We start from the raw sequence: 11912 nt of genomic DNA on the forward strand, positions 1-11912 counted from the left end.
GCTGAAAATTCTTTGTCACCCTCTAGGAAGAGGTGGAGTCTATTGCTCTTTCTCTTGAAGCTGAGCTGGCCCTGCAACCTGTTTTGACAACAGGTTACAGTTGTCAAATTGTAGAATGCTGCGGAAGTGATGTGATTTCCACAGCTGTGACTTAAGAAACCTGCAGCTTCCGCATTCTTGGCTGGGAAGCCTCCTCTTGGGAGCGGCAAACGCAGAAGTGCTGGTAGTCGCTGGCGTAAGAAGCAGGGCCATGAGGGTCTGTCTGCGTGAGAGCTGTCCAGTCCGCATCAACGCACGGGAGGTGCAGCTGCCACGGTGCCCAGGGGTCACTACAAACGCCTGAATCTGTGTGTTAAAAATAGAAAGATGGAAAACACGAGTCTAGCATGCAATTCAAGACGCTAGAAAAAAAGACAGCTGAGTAAAGTTCAAGAAGATAGAATAAAAGAAATAATAAAAGTCAAAAAACAGAAAACACACAATAGGAAGCATCAATAAAACAAGTGTTTTTCTTTGAAAAACTAATTAAAATGAAAAACTGTAGCCAAGGGAAGCAAGAAAAAAGATTAAAAGACAAATAAACAGTATCAGGAATGGGAAAGGGGACCTAATGTCAGATGTGGTTGGTCAAGATTTTTAACATTACGTATAAATACTATGAACAACTTTATGTCAATGTATTTGAAATTTTAGATGAAATGGATAACTTTCTGGAAGACTGTAAATTATCAAGATTGACTTAAGGGTGGAAAATTTGAATAAAACAATTGACATTAAGGAAATGGAATCAGTATTCATGTCTCTCTGCCTCCCACTCCCAAAACACCAAGAAACAGATAATCCTTATCTTAAAAAGTACTTGTTTCAGAAAAAAAGGGGAAGAGGAGGGGAGCAGGACCACTCAACTAATCAAAAACCAAAACCAAAGGCAATGAGGAGAAAGGAAAATAAAGACCGAGCTCACTTATAAAGGTAGATGCAACTTGAACTTTGCAAACATCAATCAAAATTTATCAAGCTTTATTCTAGGAATATAAAAATAATACATCATAAAATCTCTTCGTATCATTCAGGTTAATGGTCAGTGGTAAAAAAAACTAACAAAAATCACAGTCACTCTTGGTTTAAAAATACTCTAACTAGAATTAGAAAGTAACTTTCTTACCTGATAAACAGGATTCATCAAAAGCCTATAAAAATATACTTAATAGTGACATTTTAGAAACAGTTACAATAAAGTCCTAGATAAGACAAGGATGGCCCCATTCAGTTCAAAATTGTATTGAATATACTAGCCAATATGGTAAAACAAGAAAAAGAAATGAGGCTTAAGAATTTGAAAAGACATATAATCCTTTGCAGATGACATGACTGGATACATAAATAATTGAAGAGAATATACAAACTATCAGAATTAATAAGAGAATCTGGCAAGATTGCTAGGTTTAAGATCAATATAAAAATCAGTAGCATCTTTACATAGTAACAATAACCAATAGAACAAACACAATATGCAAAATACTAGATACAGTAATAACCAATGGAACAAATGGAAATTTTAAATGAAAAAATAAGATCCCATTAAAAAACAAGAGAACAAAATTAAATATTTACAATAAAACTCATAGAAGATACACTATACCCATACAGAGAACAGAAAACAATTTTTTGAAGGACAAAAATGAATAGAGATATTCCACATATTCGTGCATGGGAAGACTCAACGTTATACAGAAGTCAATTCTCACTATACTAATACAAAAATTCAGTGCAATCCCAATAAAAAAATCCAACAGTTTTTCATGAACTTGGCAAGGTGATTATCAAATTCATAGGGAAAAGGGCAAAAGACCAAATAAAATCGATCAAGACCTTTCGAAGAAACAGAACACTAAGCGGTGTTCACGTCTGGCCAGAATGGGAGCTGCTGCCAGCACCTCGTTTTTGTGCGTCCTTCCCCAAGGCTTGGTTCACATATGGTTAGGAGGGTTCAGCCTGCCTTTAAGGACATAAGCAGATTGGACAGATAGGGTCTTTTCTTACCAAAGACAGGGGTTTCACCTTTACAGTGTTAGGGTCCAGGAACTCAGGGTTCTCCCGAGAGAACAAAGCACACAGGCACGGAAATGTAAGTACAGGCAAAGTCTTTATTCAGCCAGCAAGCTGGGGTCGACAGCACCTCCCCTGACACGCAGGCGGGAGCCCGAGCTGCCGACCCCCAGGCAACTTTAGGTATTGCTTATATAGGATTTTCACAGCCGTTACACCGAAGCCCGCGCATTTCTACAAACAATAATTTTAAAACACATTCTATATTGTAACCTTTTAGGGAACACTCCAGTTGCCTGACCGCTTCAATTGTTATCTCTTGCTTACCCAAGCCTGTCTATGTGACTTATCACGGATCACGCCCCCAGGCTGCTGCCCACTTCTAGTTATCTAACTTAAAGCAGGCGCATTTCTAAGCTTAGCCTCGGGTTGTGTATTCAAAACTGGGTGGCCCAAGCTTTAGGCAGTTAGGTTAAATGTTATTAGTCCTTTTTCCTGACTCTTGATGCCCTCTGCCCTCCTTTACCACAGTACCTATGTCCCTATCTACTTTAACTCCAGTTGGTATTCCATAAAGTGATGGAGGAAATTGGGGATGGGGGTTATTTTATTATGGAACAAGGGCTCCAGAAGTTACAGTTAAGAAGAACAAAAGGAAGGGAAGAGAAAGTACAGAGTGGAATGGAAGGGAACAGGAGCGACAGTGAAGAGACACAGCTCCTTTGGGGTTCGCCTTTGGGACACTGACCAAGGAAGGACTAAGTCAGGATCACATTCACAGTGACCGTGGCCTTGAGATGTCTGAGCAAGCTGGGCACTGGTGGAGTGAGTCGGATATTCTATCATGGTAAGCTCTAGATAGAGGCTCTCCAGAAACATTTATTGAGTGCCCACTTTTTACCCAATGCTGTACCAGGTGCAGGGTACACAATATCTTAAGATCTAAGGAGCAGGGTAAAATGCAGGCCCTTTCGGCCCTGATATAGTTGGGGAGGCAAGCACCGCCATGGGATGGAGCCATAGTAGGGGTGTATAGGATGCTGAGGTAGCAGGGAGAGCACCCCTGAAGGGAGCTAAACTATAATGGTCGAAAAGTTGAAAACGTGACTTTCATATATAAAATGAGTATGTGTAAGTAACTTTTCTGACTTGTTAATTAATGAAGGAACCAAAAGACGTTATGATCAGTTGAAAGGAGAATTTAAAAATCAGCCATGTATGTAGGCAGTCAGCTATGCTAGAATGAATTTGCTAATAGATGCAAAACTGGTCAATGTCTTATAGAGCAATAAAATGTAATGTTTGTGGCCATCTTTTCCAAAGGACAGAAACCAATTTTCTATGGGAAAAAAAAATCAATTTGCATTGTTATGAACAAAAATTATTTCAGTTTTCTATGACTCAGCTTCTCCCCCATCAGAGCTGTAAAGTAGGAAGTAGAAAGACAAAGGTGCACAGTCCAGGCCCAGACAATTGCTGGGGAAGGGGCTGCACCCCACACTCCCCTGAGGGCACACCCGGAATCTCTCTGACCATTTTCAAGTCTTGGACAATTTCTCTTGACGGGGGGGCTATCTCAGTCTGTTCACACCTGCAAGACCAGTTAGAATGTCTCAAGCTAGCATATGAGAATAATCCAGGGAGCTTCTAAACATCTTGATTCCAGGCTACACCCCAAACCCATAAAATCAGTTTTCTGGTGGTGCCTGGGGTCTGGCTCTTTAAAGCTCCAGCTGATTCTGATGTGCAACCAAAGTTGAGAGCCACTTCTCTGAGCACATCCACGCAGAAGCTATAGGCCAGCTGCCCACCCTCCCACCCTTCTTACCCACAGCTTCCACTGTGCCTAGGGTTGGGGGGCAGTCCTGCAGCCCTCTGAGTTCCTGAAGCTTCCCTACTATTGTGCAGAAGGGTAGGAGTGGGGCAGCCCAGGACAACACCCTTCTGAAGCCCCTCCCCTGTTGGGGGGTAGTCTGGGGAGAAAGCATCCTTTGAACGTTTTGCTCTGGGTCACAGAAGGAACCCACAACTTGGCAGCAGCAAATGAGGAGAAATCTATCATCCTCAGGGGACTGGTTCCGTTCTCCCAGTAGAGTGACAGAAATCACAGGGGCCCTTCAAGTGCCCAGCTAAACGAATAGGTTTAATAGTAGGACACCAGCTGCCACAGGGAAGCATGTATCCAAGGTGGGTGGGCAGTGGGGCTGCCCGGATCTGCTTGGCAGGGGCATAAATCCGGGCACATGGGGGACGCAGCTCCCAGTGGCTCCTTTCACAGAAGGTGACAGAACATGTCTACCTTCAGCCTCCAGACCCGCTTTCAGCCTGGAGAAAGCTCAACGCTGGGCTCTCCAGGCCTGGCGCCCACCCTAGCAAGCGTCCTGGGGAGATGGCTTAAGAGGACTGGGCTGGCCATGACGAGAACTGGCCAGCTTTCCTGGCAGCCAAAACTCTGAGCAGGCTGACTGGCCAGAAGGCGGAAGGGTTTGGAGTGCGGCCCCTGGGATGACCTTGAGGACATCACAGATTCAGGCAGACTGTGAGGGCAGTCAGGTGGTTGGGGGCCAGTGAGCAGGGTCTTTTGGGTAACCTCAGGCAAGTCTGAGCCTCTAAAAAATGGGCACAATAGTACTTAGCTCCTGAGAATGCTCTGAAGGTTAAGACACTGTGCACAGAAAAGCAGCTATCACACAGCCAGGCACTGAGCCTGCCGGTGGTGTTGCTCATGTCCCTCCCTGTATTCCACCTTCCTCACCATGGGTCCTCTAGGCAGACAGACCCTCTCCACTTGCGAGGGGAGGCCAGGAGTTCCTGGAAAGTGCAGTCAGTGGGCTGATGGGCCCCCTTGTTAAATTCCATTTATCTATCTAGCATGTAAGCTGAAGCCAGTTGAGCAATTGTATTCCTTAGTTTATCCTGAGATGTGCGTCTGCGAGAAGGGGACTCATTCAGGCACCAGGCAGGAACATGTATTCAGTGCAGATGGATGTTCTGTCACCCCATTTTGAAGCTCTTTCTCTCAGGTACCCCAGCCTTGTGAAGAAGAATGGTATATTTTGCAGTAGTTAAACACAAGGGCTTAGAAATGGGGCGGGGTGTCAAAACCCCAGCTCTGCCGCTCACTGGCTTTGCGATCTCAGCCAAGTTACTTAACTTCTCTGAGCCCCCCAGGTCCCAGTCTATAAAATGGAACTAGTAATGGCAGGCACCTCCGGTTCTATGAGGATTTGATGAGGTCAAGTGGTTAGAGCACACAGGTGCTCCTGAGAGGCCCACTGCCCGCCTGCTTAACTGGAGACACAGCTGCAGCCACCTGGAGCCATCAGGGCCGCAGTGGGGGGCTCGCTGCCATGGCTGCAGGGCCCCCTGCTGGCTCTCTTAAGCCCACAATGCACAGTGAACCAGTAGGCATCACACACTCTAATCCAACATGCCTTGTCTCCTCTGCCTCCCCTCTGAGCATCCCTAAAGCCACTGTCTGAGCATGCGAGCAATTCACCAGGAGCTGCTACCCAGCCTTTGCTTGGGGAGAGCTGTGGCTGGCCCTGGGGACCGACACGCCTGTTCTCTGATTGGCTTCCCCAGCCACAGGGACTCAGGATGTCATGGCCATCCACCCTGACTATCACGTCAGGCCGGAACCTTCCCAGTCCTACAGTCACATCCTCCCATGGTGCTGTGTTCCCGACTCCAGGCTGGTGGCACTTGCTGCGCGACCTGCCAATTAGTCAAGAGACAAGGTGTATGCAAGGAAAGCAGCTTTATCCGGAAAGCCAGCAGACCATTCTTGACAGGAATGACGGTAATTGTACCTGCTTCATGTGACTGTTGTGTGGATGAGATCATGCATGCAAAACACCCAGTGCATTGGAAGTGCGCCCCTACCTGACACTGATGAGAAAGACGCAAAGCAGCAGGGGGCCAGGCCCAGGCTGACAAAGCAGGACAGCACACTCACCTCCCCAGGAAGGGGGTGCAATGGGGCATCAGGTACAGAGGCGCTCATTCTGTGATACCACGGTATTCAAACCCCAGGATTCCCTGGGCCCCAGTGGGAAGTTTCTGGCCAGGTGAGCCGGAAGGCAGCCTTTGTCGCCAAATCCTGGGCTTGTTCCAGCGAGGACACTCAGAGTGGTGACAGGACTTAGCCAGGTCCTCCTGGGCCTCAGTGAGCCACTGGACTGGAAGGGGTTGAAGAATTCTCAGTAGGATGAGCAGAAGTACTCAGCCGACTATTAAGCAGCACTCCAAGCACAAGGGTTACTTAACTTCTCTGAGCCCCTCCGCTCAGTCATGACCTGCAAGATATGTCAGTGCACCAAGAGGTCGTTTGTCAAATCAAAGTGAAGGATCCCGTAAACCAGTAATCACTGACAATCTGCAAAGTTCCTGTTGCAGGTATTCATGTGCTCAGCACTCAGACAGGACATTTTGAAAAGGAAAACACAGAGAAGCCCATCTGACTCCTGGCCCCTTCATCCTCCAGCTCTCTAAACACCCTGCAAGGCACAGGGAGCAGAGACAGAGTCACTTCCCCACAGCCACTCTCCCAGGAGCACCCAGGTAAGAGGCTGTACTTCCCAAATTCCCTTGTGGCTAACCATCACAAATCACAGCTGGTCCCTTCTGGAGGCTACAGGGTACAATCCTTTCCTCGCCCTTTTGAGCTTCTAAGTCTGCACATTGCTTGGCTCCTGGCCCCCCTCCCACCTTCAAATCTAGAAGCTTCCATTTTCATGTTCCCTGTCTCGGACCTGCCTGCCTCCCTCTTATGAGGACTGTTGTGATGACACGGGCCCACCTGCATAGTGCAGGGTAATCTCCCAGCTCAGGGGTCTTCACTTCATCACCTCTGCAGTCTCTTTTGCACTATAAGGTGACATATTCACAGGTTCCAGGTACTAGGGCATGGACAGTTTTGGGAGTCACTGTTCAGCGGCCAGCAATTTTCTTTCATCCCAGACTCACTATTACTCTGTCCCCTTTGGCCTCACAGCTGAGGGTGACTGCAGAAGCCTTGGTCTAGGGATTTCCCAGTTGAGAGCAAGTATACCAGACTCTGTGCTCGAGAACGTCCTGCCTTCAGGGGGCACCTGTCCACTTTCCCACCACACGCTCTCTGGCTGCAGCACCAGGATAGTCAGCAGGGTTACAGGTTAGCAGACATCTGGCTGGAAATGAGATGTCATCCCGGCTTCCTGCATCCCTTCCCCAACTCCAGGGGTTCTCCTGGGGCATGCCCCCTCTCCTGGCTCGGTGAGGAGCAGGGAGCAAAGGCTGTCACTGCATGCAAACCTCATCATCCCAGTAAGCCCAAGGACAGTGACAATGTCCTGCCTCTGTCTTGAGAAAGAGAAAGAGAGAAGCCAGATGCAGGGTAGCTGGCCCAGTGCCATTCAGCAGGAAACCAGATGTGCTCATTAAAAGGTAGTGACAATTAGCCCCAGGTGGGTCAGGCAAGCAGGACAGAGACTTGGCACTACAGAGCAGCAGAGAGGAAGCTGGGACCTGAGGGGACCAAGAAGGACAGGTGGGCTCTGCATAAGAGTGCAAGCTCAGCAGACCAGCGTGGCCAGAGCAGGATGTGGGGGACATAAACGGAATGAAGCAGGAGGTCAGATTCATGGGCAGAGGAGCCAGAATTTGGAGGCCTCGAACGCCAAGTTAACCCTAAAATAAAACATCACACGGGCATCTCATGTGCTTGCCTGAGCCTGGAGAAAGGTGCAGACGCAGGCCACTGGTTAGCTTGGCCTGGACTGGGGTGGGAAAGAGGGTTATTAGCTCCTTTTATATACCTCTCCTGTTTAAATCTTCCTGAGCCACTTGGGATTTGTGTGTATGTGCATTTTGTTCTGTTGTGCTTAATCTAATCAAGTCAAAAGAGAAAAGGAGGAGGAAAAACAAACGTGGATTTTATCATTCTGGTTGGTCACCTCACAGAAAGGCAGTGTGGGCATTTGAACAGTAATACTGCCAGGCCCAGGGCGAGTTTGTTTCTGACCTTACCAAGCTGCCACCAGGGGGATACAGGGCCATGAGCAGATGCCCCTCGTTGCTGCCTGCCCATTATACCCTCCTTCTCTGGTGAAATTCCCTCTGCTTCCTTTGGGAACTGTCCCTGCCCCACCCTCCCTCCCCTACTTAGAGAGGAGAGAGGTTGGGGGAGCCATTGTTCAGGAGGTCTGACGGCATCTTGTGGTTGGACAGCCCAGCCTGCGGTGAGGAGGGAGTCCTCGCTAAACGTCAGGCCAGCAGCTCCAAAGAGTAGGAGATTCGGGAGAAACGCAGTCCCTGTCTGGCTGCTCGGGCCATTCTCTCTGTTGGAGAGGCCAGAAAGAAAGCAGAGAGTATTTTTTTGCCTTCTTTATGTCAACTTGAACAGGTCACCATTTGTGACAAGTAGGGCTTGTGGCACTTCCATAGTCCTCTCCGATTTGGACACAGGTCTGTGAGTGGCATATTATTCAGCCACAAACAGTGAAGGTCTGACACATGCTACAACATGGGCAAACCTCAAAAATGGCGTGCTGAGTGAAAGAAGCCAGACACAGATGACCACATATGGCAAAGTTTTATTCATATGACATGTCTGGAATAGGCAAATCTAGAGACAGAAAACACGTGAATGGTAACCAGGGGCTGGGGAAGGGCTGCAGCCGTGACCATAACAGATCCAGGCTTCCTGTGGGTTGATGAAAAAGTTTTGGAACTAGAAAGAATATAAAAATGTTTTGAAGGCTGTACAACAGAGGAAATGTACTAAAACACTGAATTGTACACTTAAAATGGTCAACGTGGCAACAACCATTTGATCAATAAATATGAGAGATGCCCTCTCAAAAAAAAATACAATAAAATGAAAACAAGCAAAAAAATGGTTAAGATGGTAAATTTATGTTATATGTATTTTACAAATTAAAATTTTTTCAATGTTTTGAAATTTAATAAAGAAGTAATCAGAAAAAAAAAACGGTCAATGTGGCAAGGGTTACATCATGCCATTTTTACAAAGAAAAAAAGTCCTCTCTGTTGTCCTCAACATTAATTGCACCTTTCAACTTGTTCTGAGCTTTAACTGTGTATTTTTATAAATTTGACCTGCTTTTCTGATTCTCTGTCTGCACATGTGCCTCTTTCCATCTTTGGCATATTTCTCTAATGTCCAGTCACGTAGAGAAGGCTGCATGCAGAGTCCATGCCCTTCCCTACTGGGAATAACAATAGAACTCTCTGGACAGTAACATTTTTGTAACAGCTCCCTGTCAACTGTATTCCCCTGTGGCATTTCTAGCGCTGGGTTTGATACCAATCTCTCTCCCAAACCTCTTCTGCCCCGAGGCAAAGAGGTGTCTGACTCCACCCAGGGTTCCTCACGCCCTTCCTTACTGGGAATAACAATAGAGTTCTCTGGACAGTAACATTTTTGTAACAGCTCCCTGTCAACTGTATTCCCCTGTGGCATTTCTACCGCTGGGTTTGATACCAATCTCTCTCCCAAACCTCTTCTGCCCCGAGGCAAAGAGGTGTCTGACTCCACCCAGGGTTCCCCACGCCCTTCCTTACTGGGAATAACAATAGAACTCTGGACAGTAACATTTTTGTAACAGCTCCCTGTCAACTGTATTCCCCTGTGGCATTTCTAGCCGCTGGGTTTGATACCAATCTCTCTCCCAAACCTCTTCTGCCCCAAGGCAAAGAGGTGTCTGACTCCACCCAGGGTTTTCTTTTGGGCCATCTTCACTCAGTGATCCTAGGATATGAGAGCTGGAAAGAGCTTCAGAGGGGGTCCTGCTGCTGGCACCCTCTGGGAGACCTGGGACAAGGGGCACGCAAAGCCTCAGGGCCCTGAGCTGTTTCCCAGAGTATCTCCCAGTTTATCTGGGGCTTTTATCGACATGAATAGTATTTTTTATTATTTTTAAAAATAAATGGTAGCAGACCAAACATATCGTCTTGCACCTTGCTTTTTCTCTTTACTTAAAAATGTATTCTGGAGCTCCATCTATCCACTTTCTCATTTTTTAAATTGTGCTACAATAGGTATAACATAAAAATTGCCATTTCAACCTTTTTTTAGATCAGAAAAAATGTATTTCAACCTTTTTTTTGATCAGAAAAACTGTATTGTGATGAAATATGCATAACACAAAACTTAGCATTTTAACCATTTTTGAATGCTGGTCTGTGGCTGTAAGTACACGTACAATGGTGGCAAACATCAGCCCAGTTAAGCACTGACTCCTCATTCACCATTCCCCCAAGCACTGGTTGCCTCTAAATCTACAAATCTGCCTACTCTAGACATCTCATATGAATAGAATCATACAACATGTAGCCTTTGTGACCTGCTTATTTCACTGAGCATAATGTTTTCAAGGCTCACCAACCCTGTGGCATAGGTCAGAACTTCCTTTCTTTTAGGGCTGAATACCAGTCCAGTGTATGTATAGATCAGTTTTGTTTATCTCTTCATCGGTTGATGGACACTTGGGTTGTTTCCACCTTTTGGTGATGGTAAATAATGCTGGTATGAACATGAGTACACAAGTATCTGTTTGAATCTCTATTTTCAGTTTTTGGGAAATACACCTAAGAGTGGAATTGAGGGATCACATGGTAATTCTACGTTTAACTATTTGAGGAACTGCCAAATTATTTTCCAGAGTGGCAACACCATTTTACATTCTCACCAGTGATGTCCAAGGTTCCCAATTTCTCCACATCCCCCCAAAACTTGTTATTTCGAGATATTTTTTATATTATAACCATCCTTATGGGTTTGAAATGGTATCGCATGTTGTGGTTTTGATTTGCATTTCTGCAGTGCTTAATGACATTGAGCATTTTTCATATGACTATCAGCCATTTGTATATCTTCACTGGATAAATGTCTATTCAAGTGTTTTACCAATTTTTAATGTTTTTTTGTTGTTGTCTTTTTGTTGTCAGGTTTTACAAAGTTGCATCTGTTTTAACTACTGAATTTCTGGAAAATGTTGCATCTGAAAAAGAGTTTCACTGGTAAATGAAGGCTGGGACCTGTCCAGCTTCTTCAACCCACACAGGGAGAAACAGAGGGATGTGAAGTCAAGGGCGCAGCAAAACAGAGACTAGGCCTGACAGATTGCCTCACCTCCTCTGGCCACGTTCACTCAGCCCCTGGAGTGACTGTGGACCAGCTGCAGACTCCCTGTGAGGTGCTGAGACCCCGGGTCAACAAGTCCGATTCCCTTTCTGCTCCATTTCAGGCCAGGAAGGGAGACAGCACAGGTAGAGGGGATGCCAAGCTGGGGGAACAGCAAGTGCGAAGACAAATCCCATCGTTCAAGACTCAGTTCAACAGTCATTCCTGTGGAAAGATGAGGCTGGGGGCTGGGGCCTGGGGTGTGGGGCGTGGCAAGTGCTTGGGTGTTTGGGGATACTGAGGAAGGGAGAGAGTGGTGGCAAATGAGGCTAGATTCTGAAGGATCTGAATGCCCCGAAGTTGGCCTTTTTAGCCAGGAGACCCCATGTCACAAATTCACACATCTTCCCTGGACTGCTCATACTATAAATGTGGTGAACAGTGGGTGGGGCTTAATAGGGAGTAGAGGTGGCCTGCGACTAACCAGAGTGCCTATCCTTCCGAAAGGCAGAACACAAGGCTGCTGGTCTGTGACCTGCGACAGCAAGGAGAGGGCCTATGCAGGTGTGTTTAAGGAAGGTGGTGGCCTGGTATCTCCCCAGGGTCTGTCACTTCCACAGCTCCAGCACTTGTTCCTTGGTTTTACGATTCGTCTTGTTGTGCCCCGTTTCCTTGAGTCCCTCGTGTGGAGTCGCAGCCGCCAAGTTCAGACGCGAGATGCAAAAGCAAAACAAGT

This window comes from Manis javanica, chromosome 4, assembly GCF_040802235.1.
Source record: "Manis javanica isolate MJ-LG chromosome 4, MJ_LKY, whole genome shotgun sequence".
Lineage (NCBI taxonomy): Eukaryota > Metazoa > Chordata > Mammalia > Pholidota > Manidae > Manis > Manis javanica.